At 39.1% G+C, this 18,656-nt stretch overlaps 1 long non-coding RNA gene across 1 annotated transcript in view; it reads right to left on the reverse strand.

Moving 5' to 3' along the window:
- The window catches only part of LOC135971322 (uncharacterized), a 53,931-nt gene that overhangs the window by 7,585 nt on the left and 27,690 nt on the right, over positions 1-18,656 (reverse strand). Inside the window, exon 3 of the long non-coding RNA XR_010587434.2 lies at positions 1,817-1,917. This is a non-coding gene — a long non-coding RNA (uncharacterized lncRNA). The remainder of the gene's footprint in view (positions 1-1,816; positions 1,918-18,656) is intronic.

An 18,656-nucleotide genomic window follows, 5' to 3' on the forward strand; every position in this document is an offset into this window, starting at 1 on the left:
ATACAATGAGAAACAACTGCCTTGAAAGGCAATAAAATGTTGCATACATTTCCCAGGGGCTTGTCTGCCTGATGAAGCATTTAATCAACCAGGCCACAGAACCATTTGCGTTCTATGTATCTAGCTAGGGGAGGTAGTCAGAGAAACTCATTAAACAGTACTCAGAAGAAACTATCCAGCCCAGGTCTTGATTTTCTCCACAGGCTCTCAGGCAAAGTACCAAAAGTCCATCTTTGGGCTGTTGATGAGTGTTACCAAGCTCCAGCTCCATTTTCTCAGAAAACTCAGGTCAGGAAGGTGTTTGTTCCTTGAATCTCTTCCTTAACTCCCGGACTGTGGTCAGCATCTCATGCTCTCATTTTGCATGCTTTTTGTTTTCTTTCCCCAATAATAATGTAGTCTACTTGAGTAGGAAGGATGGCATTCTTCTCTCACAGCATCTAAAATATGTTTGGATAGATCACTGGGTCTTGAAAAGTACATTTTCATTGTACTGGGCTGGATGGTTTCTTCTGAGCACTGTTTAATGGGTTTCACTGACTACCTCCCCTAGCCAGATACATATAATGCAAATGGTTCTGTGGCCTGGTTGAATAAATGGGTTTGTACTTCATTGTACTACTAGTGGCTCTTCACCTAAACAAAATTTCCATTTGGAATATCCCTCTCACTTATGTAAACACTACTTTCCCTTTCTTTTGATCAAGGACCTTCCTTCAACCTGAAAGTTTTTCATCTCCTCTGTACACATGATGCTTCCGGATTCTGAAGTCTTGTAAGCCAAACATTTAATGCTTAAAAATGTACCATCTTTCATAGACACAAAGTAACTATGCATCAGAACAAAAGCACAGCTAATTTATATAATGGTACTTTGTACGTAAAAATGAAAGGGACGGCCAATGCAGTGGCTCAAAGCTGTAATCCCAGCACTTTAGGAGGCTGAGGTGGAAGGATTGCTTGAAGCCAGGAGTTCAAGACCAGCCAGGGCAACAGAGCAAGTCCCTGTCTCTAAAAAAAAAAAAAAAAAAAAAAAAAAAAAGAATACAAGGGGAAAGATTTTTTGGAACTCAAGCTGTTCATCCATTGAAGAGTCTCTGTACAAATTATCTGGTCTCCTTATTGTCAGGAAGCACACAGAACCTTCCTTTATGTATTTGAGTATTACATATGCATTTATTTAAAGAAAATTCACAGGCTTTACAATGAGTTCTAATACCAATTCCCAGTTCCTTCTCACTGTGGAACTGTCAGTGACCCATTTGGTCATTTGAGGTGCACCATTGGGTGCACTAATATAGCCTTGAGATAATCCCAGATCTACTGCTTATTAGTTGCATGACTTGGCCACATTATTTAACGTCATTGCTTCAGTTTCCAAATCTGTGAAATAGAAATGGCGACAGCAATCACCTATAGGCTATCATGAGGATTAAATGGGTTACTACGTGTAAGGCACATGGGCCTGGCACTTAGTATGAACTCATCAAATATTAGCTTTTTTTTTTTCTTCCAGATCTGGGGACATTCTCATGTGTCCCTTATGAATTTTGTTCCCTTCCAACTGAGAGTAGTGGAGGATGTCACTTCTTAATTCAGGGTCCTTAGTGCTAAGTCTTCGGCCTTTTGTTATGTACTCGTTCAAAATACAGGCTCCAAGGGATGACTCTGTATTTCTATAATCTCCACTTAGACTGAGAGATTCCTAAGGACAGGAACTTGATCCTAATGTTGTTTCTATGGCCCACCATGTCAAAGGCAGTGTCTCACATGGAGTAAGAGCTCTATATTTATTTTTGTTGATGTTTTTTTTTACCATTCCTTCCTCTCTGGTCACCCAAGACTGATTATGGCAGCATTCCACTCGTTCTCCTCTTCCACACCACGTGTAAATTGATCCAATAGGGGTTACAGAGCCTGTAAGGCATAAAACAAAGGACTTATCAGTAACCAAATATGTGATCCTTACCAGAACTCTTATTGTTTAGATAGAAGAAAGAGCAGATAATTTTTTGGACAGATGTGTGTCCTGGGTTGTGGGCTGCTCATGGGTTACTTATGTGCTGGCAAGCTGATAAAATTGAAAGGCAATGAAAATATTTGGACCAAGCATTCCAGTGAAGCTAACATGAGAATTCTTGATTTTGACCAACCTTGGCTACATTATTAGGAAAAGATAGCCAATAAAGGTGTGTTCGATGGGAAACACTCTACTATAGGAAGATAACCAATGAAAATTTTTAATTCACTGAGCCAGACTTCTTTCCACATAGTCTCATGTGATTCAATTACAAAACACTTTCCTCGGCCAGGCGCAGTGGCTTACGCCTGTAATCCCAGCACTTTGGGAGGCCGAGGTGGGTGGATCGCAAGGTCAGGAGTTCAAGACCAGCCTGGCCAACATGGTGAAACCCCATCTCTACTAAAAATACAAAAATTAGCTGGGCATGGTGGCACGTGCCTGTAATCCCAGCTACTCGGGAGGCTGAGTCAGGAGAATTGCTTGAACTGGGACCCGGGTGGCGGAGGTAGCAGTGAGCGAGATCTCACCATTGCACTGCAGCCTGGGCTACAGAGTGAGGCTCTGTCTCAAAAACAAAACAAAACAAAACAAATCAAAACACTTTTACCTGCTTCCTGGCATCTTTGAATGCAGATTCAATAGTGAACTGGACTTACTCTCTTCAGAAGGTACTCCTACTCGTGGTAGAAAATGCAGCCACAAAGGAAAACCATTGTAGAGGAATTTCACTCCAGCAGAAAGAAGCAACCCCCTCATTACCAGATTGTTGTTTTCATTAATTCTGTGGAAAGTCCCTTCTCTTGTTCAGTCCTTTGCTTCTCCATTTGGCCTAATCCCCCCAGCTGTAGTTTTCAGAGTCTTATGATTAGTATTAATGTTGTTGACTTGCTATTTCAGATAGCCTAGGTTCAAGTTTTCATGAGTAAAACTTAGCCTTTCTAATCCATGATGCTCACGAAGGTCCCTCATGGATTCTTTTCTTTTAAGTTGTGACTTGGCACTTTGGTTTGGTCCAATGTGTTCTGTGACCTATGTACAAGCCATGTTTTTTTTCAGTTGGAAACGGGCTGTTTTTTTGGTGATCACTTACACATGTTGCTGTTTTCCCTCTGTTTCTCTGCCTACTCCATTATAAAATCCGACACATGATATGGTGAATTCAAATGTTTTTTTGAACCAGGTGAGAATTGAACTTTGGGCTTATTATTATTATTATTATTATTATCATTATTATTATTATTTTAATGGACAGGTGTTTCTAGTGAAGCATTTTCAAGCTGTTTTCTTTTGAATTTTACTCCTTTAAAATCCAGGCACTGTTTAAAATTAGTGGAAGGCATTTGAACTGTATGACTAAAAAAACATAAGCTGTTAGTATTCATGAGTTATATATTTCTTTCAGAGATGAAGGCTCCCTGTGTTGGCCAGGATGGTCTCGAACTCCTGACCTCGGGTCATCCACCCGCCTCAGCCTCCCAAAGTGCTGGGACTATAGGCATGAGCCACCATGCCTGGCCACTTGGTGACTTTTAAATGAAAAGGATTTGGAGCACAATAAATTTATGCTATTGTAGAGCATGAATTGGTGAGGATATCTGAAATAAAGAAATATCCTTCCATTCAAATTGGCTTGAACATAAGAGAAGGACCGTTATAGATACTTCAGGCCTGTGTCAGTGGTGGCTGCCAAAGTGGTCTAGAAGATCCTTGTATTAGTCCATTTTTATGCTACTGATAAAAACATGCTCAAGACTGGACAATTTACAAAAGAAAGAAGTTTAATGGACTTCTAGTTCCACATGGCTGGGGACGCCTCACACTCCTGGTGGAAGATGAAAGGCACATCTCACATGGTGGCAGACAAAAGAAGAGGGCTTGTGCAGGGAAATTCCCATCTTTAAAACCATCAGATCTCATGAGACCTATTCACTATCATGAGAACAGCATGGGAAAGACCTGCCCCCATAATTCAATTACCTCCCACAAGGCCCCTCCCACAACATACGGGAATTCAAGATGAGATTTAGGTGGGGATACAACCAAACCATGTTAATCCTTAACTATATGGGACTAAGGTAGAGATAATTGCAGAAAACAGAGATTTCTTAGTTTCCTGAGTCTGAGAGAAACCAGGAGAAGAGGGTTTTGAAGGTCTTTCTTGCCCATCCTATAAGCCATCTTTTTTCCACCAGGGTAAGATTCTGGAATCAGATAAATTTAATTCCAACCCCACCACCTTCTAGCTGGTAGTCTTAGGGAAGTTACTTGAACTTTCTGTGCTTTAGTGTCCTCATCTTAAAAATGAAGATAATAGAACTTATTTTATAAGGTTGTTGTATCTGTTGATTTACCTTATGCACAATGCTTAAACAGAGCTCTCCCACATGGATGGCATTCAGTAAATATTAGCTTAATTATTCATAACACCATTTCTCCTTCCTTATTCTGATCATTGTCTCACAGTCTCCTTCACTGGTACTAATTCCTCTGCCTAGCCTATAAAACCGGTGTCCTTGTCTCTTCTTGTTGTACATAATCACCTTAGATGATCTCATTTACCTCAAACTTTCACATACAATCATTAGGTGAAAGCCTCTTAAATCTCAGTGTCCAACCAGACCTCTCTCTTGAGTGCTGAGCTCTCTCTCCAACTCTTTAATGCACAATTAACCCTTGGTTGCACCATCAATACCTCATATTTAGTATGTCTAAGAGGAATGCATCAGCCCCTTTCCTGGAACTTCAGCCACCAGAGATGACAGCATGCCCCTCAAAGCAATGTGGTAGGGAAATCAAGGTGTGGGTGTTTAATGAATGGTGAGTGTTCTCCATCTCAGTTCCAGCAAGGGGTAGCTGTGGACAGGCAAAGAGGCTTCATTCTGAGTAGGTAGAATTAGCTTAGATTTTTACAAAACTTGCTTATAATTGGGAATTCCGTTCTGTAGTAAATAGAGAATTATTGAAAACGTATGATAGAACAGTTCCTAAAAAATATTGTCATATGTTTCTAGCTCTCATGTCTATGAGCAATAGACTTTACTGACATCAAGGATGATCTCCAGTCTCTTCCTTTGTATTCTGTGTATCTCTGTCAAGAACAAAAAGTCTGTTGCTCTCGGTTACTCTATGAGTGGCTGGACGAGGTCCAATATGTGAATATGAATCTTTTCCACAATAGTAGCCCAAAAACCAGCTCACCTGACTTCATGCCTCTTTCTGAAATCTTTGGTGCAATCAGATAATCCATTTCCAGTTATAGGACATCAGGCTAGTCTGATAGCTGTTGTTTCATGGCCAGTTATGCTGTGCCATTTTAACTTACACGTGGGAGGGTATTTTTCACAGATTTCCTGAGTTATGGTAGTGGTTTACTATTAGTCATCTCAATAGATGATAGGTTACTATTTCTTCTATCAATATATTCATGTAGAAAAAGTCCTGAGGCCAGGATCCAAAATGTATGCTCGCTCACTGGTGATAATTTAAGCAATCCTACAGAGTTGGCAGGGATGCCTGACAACTCATAGGAAATGGCCTCAAGGCATCTTTGCTTTGTCATCTAGTAAGAAAATGTAACACAAGTCATAGAAGGTGTCCTGCCCCAAACCATCACCCTAGCGCAGTGTGCATTAGCACCGAGCAAAAGATTATAACCATGCCTGAGTGGGAGTAACGACCGGCACATTCACAGTGAGGAAGAGTAATTTCTTACTGTTACATGCCTAACACACAGAATTTACTGAGGAGGAACACTGATATTCACACCACTTCATCCAACAACTATTATTTTAGCAACTACTATATACCAGACACTCTTCCATACACCAGGAATATACCAATGAACATACAGACCAAAGTCCCCATGCTTATGGAACTCATACCCTAATGAAACTGAGAAAGATTTGAGACATGGGAGGAAGTTGGGTTGGAGATTTTTGCTTAGCTGTCGTATTGAGACCAAGCTCCTTGATTGTACATGTATGCTCTAGTATTTTTTAAAAAGAGAAAAAAGTAAAGAAAGACACCACACACACACACATACACAAATACACATAAATATATACCTATCTATGTATATATTCATGCATAATCATATATACAATTAACAACACCATTCCCCTCACCCCATATGTATTTCTATGAGGGAGAAGGTATTCGTTCTCTCAGACGGTTTCACAGTTGAAAAGCAAAGCAGATGGCTCTTCTAGGGGAGGCAGCTTGCTTGCTAAAATGTCATGGATATACAGAAATAAAACCGAAAATGAAATGAAAGGCAAGAAAATATTCTCATTTGAATAATGAACTATCTGATGTTTCCTTAGAGCCACACAGCTCAGATAACAAAAAGAAACACTGTCAGACCCTTTGTTCTGCATTTATAACAAAACTCAAACCACATGTCTGTCATGTAATAAGCCACTCTGGATAATTTTTTGAAGAATAATAATCATTGTTTGATGGAACCACTTGTAAAACCCAGAAGGCACCCCAGAGAAGCTGGCACTCATAGTAAAGTATCCAAGGGATAATTTGTGGCAACAAATGATACACTGAATATTGCATTTAAACTTTAAAACAATTGTTCACACACAAAAGAAAACTAATGGCCGAGCTCTCACTCCGCCCCAGCTTCCTGTCACTGTTCATTTTTCAGTTTCCCCATGGTTGAAGGAAGCCCTTGGGACTCATGGCAGCAGATAGCTCAAAACGATGCCTGTAGAGCTTTTGTAATTATTATTATGTTAAACACATAATTTGATTGCTTTGTTCTGTGAGTATACGTGCTTATTTCAGCCTCCTAATAGTTGCCAGATTCGGCTGTGTGATTTGTATCCTGCAATAAAATGCACTGACCACAAGTTTGCCTTTCTGCACCCACGTTTCCACCAGCACTGTGCAAACCAACAATGCCTATTATTGTCTCCGGAGTTTTGTGTAGACCTGAAGTGACAAAGGGGAGTAACTTCAGACAAATCAACAGAATGTAATTACAGGTAAGGAGTTTGGGTTTACTCCCTCTAAAGGTCTTTGAGTCCTGGGATAAATTTTGACGCAACACCAATTGGACTGGTTTTAAGATCAGTTGTTTACTTAAATCTATTACATCCAGATTTCACATGAGCCAAGAGACCCACCTGCAAAGCCTGACCAAAGTTTGCTGTCTTTCCAACTACCTCCTGGGACAGGAAAAATCCCCAGAAAAAGATTAAGTGAAAGATATTAGAGATGTGACCTCCAGCACTGTCAGTGTGGACTAGAACCAAGTTGTTAAGGCTCCTGGGATCTCCATGATATAAAAGAGGAGCCAACCATTGTATAAACCCCTCTGGTTGCCGTCCCACCCTGGTATCCCTCCTCCTCAAGCTTATTCTGAGAACAAAGCAATTTGCCTGCTGCTTAGGAACAAATCACCCAGGTCTGAACAAACAAAGCAGACACTTCTTTTACGGAGGAGAAGTTGAGAGACCCTAAAAGCACTGTGAGTTAGAAAGGGAAGAGGTTTAAAAAACTGATGAAATTGTTTTCCCTTAAGAGTAATTTAACTGAATACTGAGAGGCCAGTTGTTAGGATTTGAAAACAATTCAGAAGCTATAGAAATCCTTTTGACTGTAACCTCCCTTACCCAGACCTTGGTCTCATGAGAAAGAAAACTCTCTTTGCTTAGAGTCATAGCAGATAATGCCTCTACTAAAGTTCCCAGTAAGGGCAGATGAATGAGTCAACAGGAAGCAGCCAGTAGTGCTTTGTGCTTTGACAAATCCTGGCTTTCAAATTCAGGCCTCTCTCCTATATAGTGGAGAAATCAGATAATACGTTGAAGAGGTGATCACCATTAAAATTATCAAGGAGGTGTAGACAGACATTGGGTGCCTCTGGTGCAATATGCTAAGAAGGACATGACCTCATCTAGGTAGTCTTCCAACAGAACACACATAAACTAAATCTAATCATGAGGAAACATCAGAAAAAAATCAGGAGCATTTTATTTAAAAGGGGAGAGAGGCTGAAGGTTTCACAAATGGTGATGTGATAAAAGTCTTAGACACTGAAAAGTTGAGGAACTCTTGCAGCTTAAAGAAAATTAAAGAGATATGAAAACTAAATATAATATGTGATCTTAGAGTGGATTCCATATAGAGGGGGAAATGCTACAAAGAACATGATCAGATCGCTGAAAAATTGAAATATTAATTATAGGGTAGATTAAAGTATTTAATGTTAAATTTCCTGAAGTAGATAACTCTACTGTGGTTGTATAAGGGAACATTCTTGTTCTTAGGAGATACACACTGAAGTACAATTGTCCCTCAGTGTATGTGGGGGATTGGTTGCAGGACCGCTCGTGTACACCAAAAGCAGAGCATATGCACATCTCAAGTAAACCCCATGAAACTTGAGTGTACAAAACATCAGCCCTCTGTATACATGGGTTTCACACCCTACAAATACTGTATTTTCAAACTGAATTGAGTTGAAAAAAAGTCCATGTATAAAGAGACCTGTGTAGTTCAAACACATGTTGTTCAAGTGTCAACTGTATTTAGAAGGGGCATAATGTATGCAACATAGTCTCAAATGGGCCTGAATTATGTGAGAATATATGTATACACACACACACACACACACACACACACACACACACTGCTTTCTGAACTGTTTAAGAATATGTAAGTGTGTGTGCAGAGAGGCAGGTGTGATGTAATGACAAAGTGGGCAAAATGTGAACAATAAGAGAGTCTGAGTAAAGCATATAGGCGTGTTCTTTATACTACTCATGCAAGTTTTGTTGTAAGTTTGAAATTACTTTTAAATAAAACAGTTTCCTTTAAATCTCTTAGAATGTATCCCAGGGGTGTCCTTTAAGAGAAGGCAAATTGGTTCCTCCATTTATATGATCTAGTTTATGTCAGAATCTTCTCAGATCAAGAGTGATTAAATGATAGAGGGAAATGTGCCTTGCATCCAGGTACTAACTATAAACTGTATGCAAGGTGAAATGAACATATTTTCTGATTATAATCTTTGGTTAAGAAAGTATTTGAGGCTGGGTGCGGAGGCTCACGCCTGTAAACCCAGCACTTTGGGAGGCCAAGGCAGGCAGATCACAAGGTCATCCTGGCTAACATGATGAAACCCCATCTCTACTAAAGATACAAAAAATTAACTGGGCATGGTGGTGGGCGCCTGTAGTCCCAGCTACTTGGGAGGCTGAGGCAGGAGAATGGTGTGAACCTGACAGGCAGAGCTTGTAGTAAGCCAAGATCACACCATTGCACTACAGCCTGGGCAACAGAGCAAGACTCCGTCTCAAAAAAAAAAGTATGTGAAAGATGTTTTATAAATTTTTTTTATTTTTTTATTATTTATTTATTTATTTATTTATTTATTTATTTATTTTTGAGACTGAGTCTTGCTCTGTCATGCAGGCTGGAATGCAGCCGCACAATCTCGGCTCACTGCAACCTCCACTTCCTGGGTTCAAGCAATTTTCCTGCCTCAGCCTCCTGAGTAGCTGGGACTATAGGTGCATGCCACCATGCCTAGCTAATTTTTTTTTTTTTTTTTTTTTTTTTTAGTAGAGACGAGATTTCACCATGTTGGCCAGGATGTTCTTGAACTCTTGACCTCTAGTGATCCACCCGCCTCGGCCTCCCAAAGTGCTGGGATTACAGGCATGAGTCACCATGCCCGGCCCTTTAAATTTTTTAAAAATGAACTCAGTAATACTATAATAGAGCATTTAGTAAATATAAATCAATTTCTAACCTTAATAATTAAGCTTCCTTCAAGCCTGTGTCCTTATTCTGGACACCCCATTTCTCTGGGTCCTGGTTTCCTTACAGCAAAATGGAGATAATAAAGCTACCTTAACTTCTTGAAAGGTTTATATGAGATAATATATGCATCATCAGTACCTACAGAATAGGGGAAATATACCTATATGGATGCATATATATATCAGTATAACTTTTTTACTGTAAGGGACTGAAAACAGAACTCAAAATAGTTTAAAGAGTAAACCATTCATATCTCATTCAACAGGGTGTTCCAAAACAGCACATACTAGGCCCATCACAGCCCTAGTATGGTCAGAGAGCGGGGTGAGAAAAGTGAGTCATGGGTATGAGGACTAAAGAGAAGATATTTGCTGTAAAGTGGTTTTGGCTTGGTTGACTGATTAGGTGACTCAGTGACATCAAGGTTCTAGATCCTTCCATTAATCAGTTGCCCACAGCTAAACCCTTCCCCAGAAATGGGGGAAAATATTTCCTCTCAATCTGAACACCCAGTTTAGGTCTCATGCCCAGCCATAGTCGAAGGAATCCTTAGGTGAGTGCAATGCTCCGATTGACTTAAGCCTAGGTGCCAGAATCCATCATAGGCAAGGAAATGGGTGCGTTACCATGATGGGATTAGACTGTAGATTCAACCTCAAGGTGCACAATAAACATAAAGCACCCATCACAATTCCTGGCACAAAACGGTTACTTAATAAATCTTTTTACCCCTCCTTATTTAACAAGGCTCTGCAAAGTACTGTTCTTCATTCTGTAGACATTAAAATACAATACATGATCTCTCCTTTTAGAGAGTGTACAATCCAGATGAAGAAGAAGAGGAATGTTAAGAGAAAATATAAAATATAACCTGAGAATACAAGATGGCATGTTAAGTGCCCAACTAGTGGTATAGATATGGGGCATTTAGGATGGTGGTTTCCCAGACATGATCTATTGTGGACTGGTGAACAGAGTAAGTAATTCTACAGGTTTGGGAATTCAAATACTCACCCAGGATTGCCTCTAAGCTGTAGAGGCAAAGAATAGCATATACTGTAGTAAAATAAATATGCATCCCAAGCACACACACATGTGCATATTGGTCATGAAGTGGCCTCTGTGGTGTCTTCTGCAAACTCCATGGCCTATCATCTCTGTCCCTGCCACCCATGATGGTGTGCCAGTGTTAACATCAGCCCACCAGCAGGAACATAGCAGCCATCCCCTCCAGTGGCTCACTCCTGCTCATGCATGACTACTCCAAATGCTACTGGGCTCCACTTCCACCAACAGCTTCTGTGGAAGTGCTGAGTATTTGGGGATGTCATCCCCCTACCATCACCAGGGTCTCCCCAAGGCTGGTCCTAATCACTGATGAGCAAGCTTCTTTTTGAGAAATTTACACTCCTATTCATGGCCACAGTATTGGAGTTCTCAGAGCACTCGGGATCTCCCCAGGTTTCCAGCAGAATGTCCACCCATGACCTGGCTAAGGAAGCCTTGAGAGAGGCCTGACCCACTTCTGGGGGTCCTAGGCCCATCACAGCCCTAGACTAGGCAGGCTGTAATGAACTGAAAGCAGTTGGGTTATTTTTATGTCAAAGAGCAAAATATCAAAAAGGAAGCTGAGAGCACTCCACTCTTCACTATCCAAGTCACATCAAGCTTATGTGATATCCTGTAACAATTTGCCTTGCACCAAGAAGAAAACAAACGCCCAGCAGCTAGCAAAAAATAATAAAATGAAATAAAAAATTTTAAAAAATAAAACTATGCTAGTATTTGTAAAAATGTTTAGATACAAGCTAAAGTAGTACTAAATTCATTGTAGCTTTTGGTATTATACATTTCACTCGAAACTTAAAAAACAACAGCCATTGTCATAACACAATATCAAAATGCTTTTGTCCTTATAAGATATCAAACTGGAAAAAGTTGAGCCCCACTGCTTTAAAAGTTCTTAAACTGGAAATGGTCATTGCCCCTTTAACCCTTCCCTATGCCAGCATATGATCATATGGGAATCATTTGGGCTGCTTCGTTCTCATGAGGCTGCTCTGTGGCCTGTCCACCTTATGCTGGAGCTTGTCTTAAATAAAGTACTGAGAAAAGGAAGAGATGGTGGCTTGAAGGAGATATTTTCCCTTAAAAGATTCTGCTGCCACATCCTTCCTGCTCAGCTTCCACCCAGACCACTGGTCTGGCTCACAGAGTATCCCATCTTCTCTTTAGAACACGAAAACACCCTGTCATATGTCTTGGGTTGGAGACTCACCTTGGCAAGGAACTATTTTCTGCCAACCAAGCAAGAGCTATAAGTATTAAGTATCTGGGAAAAAATATTATTTTCCCTCATTTCACATTCTCAAAAGAGCAAGGTAATGTTTTTCCTGTAGAGACAGTATTCTCCCTATTTTATTCTTTCTAGAGGATTTGGAATTAGACAGATTTTTGTCTCAAATCTTGACTGTCACTTACTAGTTTCATGAGCTCAAGCTTTACTTTCCCAGTCTGTAAAAATGGGACATATATATATACACACACACACACTTATGATGAAGGATATGAATTATTTATTTTTATATCATCAAATATATAATAAATACTCAGTAAAGTGTTGAGCACATGAAAGTAGAATAAACACACATATTCCTACATCCCAGCCAAGCTATACCATGCTCTTTTTAGAGTTGTAAAAATGAGACTTTGGCAAATATGGCTGGGGTGGTTTTGAGTGATCCAGAGAAGATGTTCTTTTAGACTGAAAACCTCCATCTATTCTGTTCTTGATATACATCTCAAAGACGTTCATACACAGATCCAAGGGTACGTGTACAAGGATATGCATTGCAGCATTATATGTGGTGGCAAAGAGATGGAACAGCCTGGTTGTCTATCAAGTAATAATGTGGTAGATAAACACCAGGGCTGTAGCTGTTAGAAACAACAGATTCAATATATACATGGCAACACATGAATGTATCTCACAGTCATGGTGCTTAGGGACAATAAGTAAAACACAAACCCATTTACTTATAGTCATGCAAAGCAGCAGTACTCATTTTGTAAGAAAAGCACACTAACACAAGATTCGCAATAAAAGCATTAGAGAATTTGACTACATGATAGGGAAAAATGATTAACTGGAATGTAGATAAAAGGAAATAGCTAAAGAAGGAAGAGAGGGGAGAAGAAAGGAAGAAGGGAGGTAAGGAGGGAAGGAGATACTCTGCTCTCAACAGTGATTATTATGTACCATGAACTGCGGACTGAAGGGTATAATTAATTGTTCCTTCTGCATTTAGGTCAGAAAAGAAGAAAGAAAGGAAAAGAAAGTAAGCCTGTGGAAATAGTTCTCAAATGTTTTCCCTTCCCTCACAGAGGTCCAATAGAGTTCCATCAGGACCCTGATCCTCCAGCGCCTGGAGGAGAGGAGAAGAACGGGAGGAAGGTGAGGGTTCTAGGGTTCTAGAGCAGAGATTCTCAACATTGGGGTCTGAGAACCATCCTGTATCAGGTACACTGGAGGCTCTGGTTTACGTGCAGGTTAATGAGTGCCATCCCAAACCCACGAATCAGAACCTCTGGAGGAGAGGCCTGGGAATGCATTTTGACAAACTCCTTAGAAGATTCTGTCACTGAAGTTTGAGGACCACTGCTGTAGAAGTATACCTCATTCATCTACTTAAATAAGACTGAGCCTTTTCTTAAGCTGAATTCAGACACATTTTTTGTGTCCATTTTTTGCTTTTATTATTATTTTTCATTGACACAATAATTGCACATATTAATGGAGTTCAGTGTAATATTTCAATACATGTATACAACATGTAATGATCAAATCAGGCAAATTACTATATTCATCATATTAAACACCCATCATTCCTTTGTGTTGGGAACATTCAAAATCTGCTCTTCTAGGTATTTAAAAATATACAGTAAATTATTATTAATTATATTTGCTATCGCTATAGAACACTAGAACTTATTCCTTCTATATAGCTATAATTGCTTTCTGTTAACCAACCTCTGGCTATGTGCCCCATGCCCCTTCCCAAGTAACCACAATTCTACTCTCTACTTCTCTGAAATCAACTTTTTTAGCTCCCACATATGAGTGAGAACATGCGGTACTTGTCTTTCCGTGCCTGGCTTATTTCACTTAACATAATGTCCCCCAAGCACATCCATGTTGCCAGATACATTTTTATAAACTGATTTGTGTTGCCTAGCTTAAGGCTGTGAACCTCTCAAGTGAGTAGTCATAGAAGCCATCTCCTTTTATTTTTTAACTTATTTGTGTCAGGCAAGATGGAAAAAAGAGGAAAAATCAGACTTCTTAATCAGATGCAATATACCATTCCTTTATACACAAAAGTAAAAAGCAAATTCAAGAAAATTAGTTTGCATTGGCACTTCTTGGGTACTTTAAATCACTTGACAATGGGAATAGAACATTAGTGAGCTGGTATCTGCTATAATTACACTTACTGTTGCATGTTATTTCTTCTTCCATGGAACATATGGCAACTTTCCAGAAACCTTTGTTCTGTTATTATACTGTAATATTCTTCAATATAGAGGGAAAGAGTATTTTTAAATTTTTTCCCTTTCCTTTGAAATTATTTCCCATGCCTTTCATGGACCTTGGTAATGTTCCAAAACTTTTCTAATCAATATAACATTGTACGCTGTCAGAATGGATTTTCTTCGCTAGAATTTATATGGCACTATACATTTAATATCTGTTCTACATAAATCCTTTTTTGGTATTATTTTCTTGTTTCGTGAGAGTCTTTTTTTTCAGACCTATTGAGTTATCTCCAATTTTAAAGGCTTTATTAAAGTAGCCCTAGAGTTCCATTTCCGGAAACACTGAACAGCAAAATCTTTTTGACAATTTGCTATCATGTTACTTAGAGATTGAGACTCATTCCATTTGCAAAGTGTCTAAAAAGGGGGTATTAGACATTTGAGGAGGATGAACTGCTTTGATCAAACTGGTTAGTACATTCAGTCATATAACCAGTGAATCCTGGTAGCCAGCTTGATGATTGGGGAATTGTTTTTTGTTCCTTCAGTATATTGAGTGATTGTCTTAATGAATTTATGAAAACACTGGAGTTTCGTTTGGTTGCTCGTTTTTTGTTTTTGCTTCATTGTAGTCCATAACCATAAAAATAACCACTTATTGAGCACAAAAATAAAGCTTAACATTGAACAGTAATAGCAACTCAATAATAAAGCAAATTCAAATGGAAAAAATCTAGTCTGATATGTACCAAATAAAATATTATTATTTATATAATGTCTTCTTAGCTGTGCAATTACAATTATGATTCAAGTTCTATACTGTGATATTTCAGCATTATAATAGTTTTGTGTTTTATTGGTTGTTTTTCCAAGAATATACATTGAAAAATATATGCAGAATTACATATATTATTTGCATTTATTAATGCCTACCAACCAGTGGGAAGATGTGGGAATGGATATGTACTGAAGTTTAAACCACTTACCTTTGTGCTATTCCTGTATTTTAATATGGAAAGGAAAAAAAAGGAAATCAACATTAAAGACTGGGTGAAGGACTAAGAATAATAGAGACCAGCCAGGTCAGTGCTCATGACTGAGTAAAACTATTGGTTATTTTGCAAGATAATTCTTTCTGCTAATTTGTTTCTAGGGCTAAATGGCAATATATAAATACATTGAAGTTAGAATGCTGACAGAGTGAAAATGTTTTGTTTTCTGAGAATGCCACAGACTATTTCTGAAACATTTAAACTTTGGCATTAACTACATTTTCCAAGCACCTTTCCCCTATTTAAAAATATGAATACATATAGCCCATATGTTTCTGATTCATTTGCAACTAATTTATCAAAATTGGCAAGACCTATTTGCTAACCACAAGGTCTAGGAAGCCAGTTTTTTATGTGTGTGTTTTTTTAAAGGTATTCTTAAATTTTCCATTCTGACCACTCAGTTAATTCAGAGGAGATTCAAACTTTGATTATGAGAGTTTCTTAGAAAACAGAGAAGTCGTTGAGTGTTTCCTTTCACTGTATTTTTTCTATCTGATCTATTTTGCCAATCTGAGAGACCCTTTTTTCCTTTGGTTTCCCTGTTCTCAAGATAAGTGGAACATGTTCATTAATAAAGTAATAACAAATTCAAAAAATATTTATTCTGGATAATGCTTCCATTCCCCATGGATCTTACATTCTAACAGAAAAAAATGTTATTATTAATAGAAGTCAACTGGCCAGGAATGGTGGCAGACACCTGTAATCCCAGAACTTTAGGAGGCCGAGGCGGGTGGATCACTTGAGGTCAAGAGTTCAAGACCAGCCTGCTCAACATGGCAAAACCCATCTCTACTAAAAATACAAAGTGGCTCATGACTGTAATCCCAGCTACTTGGGAGGCTGAGGCAAAAAAATCGCTTGAACTCGGGAGGCGGAGGTTGCAGTGAGCCAAGATCGTGCCATTGCACTCCAGTGACCGCAACAAGAGCAAAACTCCATTTCAAAAAAAAAAAAAAAGTAGTCAACTGTATAATACATTCAGTGCATTTGCTTTTAGTTTCTTTCAGACTTAACTGACCCTGTGTTTCAGGACACATGTCTTTTGCTTACACTTTCCCCTGAAGACCCAATACAGAGACTGAGCCTGCACATTAGCAATTAAACACTTGAATATCTACACATCAATCTATCTGTTAATTAATCAGTTAAATATTGCAGATGTATTTCCCATATTATCCATTCTCCCAAATGTATCTGATCATAAACTTACCTGGGCATTTATTTAACACACAGAATCCCAGGTCCCTGCTCTGGAGGCTGGGGACTGTGGATGTTTAAATAATATCCCAAAGTGATTCTTAGCAATCTGGGACCCATAGACACTGTGCTGGCTAATTATGCTTTCTGTAACACAGAGTTCTCATATGGCCCTGATTTCAGGTCATTTTCACCTTTTCAACAATGATAATGTTTTCAATGTGCAATTATATGTGACTTAATATTTAAACATCATAAGACCTTTCATATTAATATATTTACCAACAGAAAAATTTTCTTTGTCAGACTACTTGTCATAATTTTTCCTTCAGAAAAAGGATCTTTATAATATTAAATGTGGTCTCTTTCCTTAAGAAGATTGAATGTGCTGTTTAGAAAGGAGACAGCAAATGATGGTGACAGTTACAACCTATTTTTGTGAATTTCGGGGCAAGTCATTTAATCTATTTGAAGTTTATCTGGATTTTAAGGCAAATATCAACATTGGAAATAAGTTTTATATTATTTGAAGAAAAAGCAACTCTTTATGTCATTGCTTTGATTTTTTTGTCAAAATATTTTATTTTTATTTTAGGTTACACCATGAAAAGGGTAAATGTATATATTTACATTTATGAAATGGGGTGTGGATTAAAACAGATTGAAAAGTATTAGTTTAAAAGGTGTATTCATTTTCTATCGCTGTAGCTAATTACCACAACAAATGTTAATTAAGGTTTTTTTTTTTTTTTTTTTTTGAGACGGAGTCTCGCTTTGTCGCCCAGGCTGGAGTGCAGTGGCCGGATCTCAGCTCACTGCAAGCTCCGCCTCCCGGGTTTACGCCATTCTCCTGCCTCAGCCTCCCGAGTAGCTGGGACTACAGGCGCCCACCACCTCGCCCGGCTAGTTTTTGTATTTTTAGTAGAGACGGGGTTTCACCATATTAGCCAGGATGGTCTCGATCTCCTGACCTCGTGATCCGCCCGTCTCAGCCTCCCAAAGTGCTGGGATTACAGACTTGAGCCACCACGCCCGGCCAATTAATGTTAACAAATGTTAATTAATCAGTTAAATATTTCAAAGAACACACACAGTTTCTGTGAGTCAGAAATCTGGGCACAATTTAGTTGGGTCTTCTGGTCAAATACTAATCAAAACCTCAATTCAATCTCATAAGACTGCATACAACGTGTTGGTTTGATTTGAAGACTTGGCTAGGGAAGAATCTACTTCCAAGCTCATTCCGGTTGTTGGGAGAATTACTTTCTTTGCGGTTGTGTGACTGAGAAGCCCTCGCTTCTTATTGGCTGTCAGCTGAAGACTGCCTACAGTTCCCAGCCCTCTCGATAGGCAGCTCATACCATGGCTGTTTGCTTCTTCAAGACTAGCAGGAGAATCTGTCTCTCCAGTCCACTAAGACAGTCTTACATAACAAGACAATCACAGGGGTGATATCCCATCACCTCTGCTATATTGTATTGGTTAAAGGCAGATCTCAGGTTCCGTCACTCAAGGGGAAGGCACCATATACTAGGGCTGTGAATCATTAGAGATGACCCTAGGATGTAATTGTACTTCAGCAAAATAAAAACTTCTGTGCCTTAAAGGACACTACCAAGAAAGCAAAAAGACAGCCTACAAAATGGAAGACAACATTTACAAATCTTGTGTCTGATAAGTCCTTTATATAGCTTACTTTCCAGGATATATAAAGGACTCGTCCAACTCAAAAACAAAAAGACAGATAACCCAGATGAAAACAGGCAGAGAATGTGAATAAACAGTGTAAAGGTAAACTGAGGCTGGAGCTGAACCAGGAATGAAGACACAAGGCAAATGGCAGTGAGATTAGCCTTTATTAGGACTCGCGGGCGAGGTTCCTCGGTCCAAGGGTGCGGGCTGAGGAAGTCGTGCTGAGGGAGGAGGGTAGGGACCTTTTATAGCTTGAGCGATGGGGAAGTTGGTTGTGCAAAACAAGTCCTGGGGGGTCTTCAAACTGCAATGTCACGAGGAAGGGGTCTTTGGAAACTGTTTAACTGAAACTGCTGTTTACGAACTTGTGA

This window comes from Macaca fascicularis, chromosome 6 (assembly GCF_037993035.2).
Source record: "Macaca fascicularis isolate 582-1 chromosome 6, T2T-MFA8v1.1".
NCBI classification, from domain to species: Eukaryota; Metazoa; Chordata; class Mammalia; order Primates; family Cercopithecidae; genus Macaca; species Macaca fascicularis.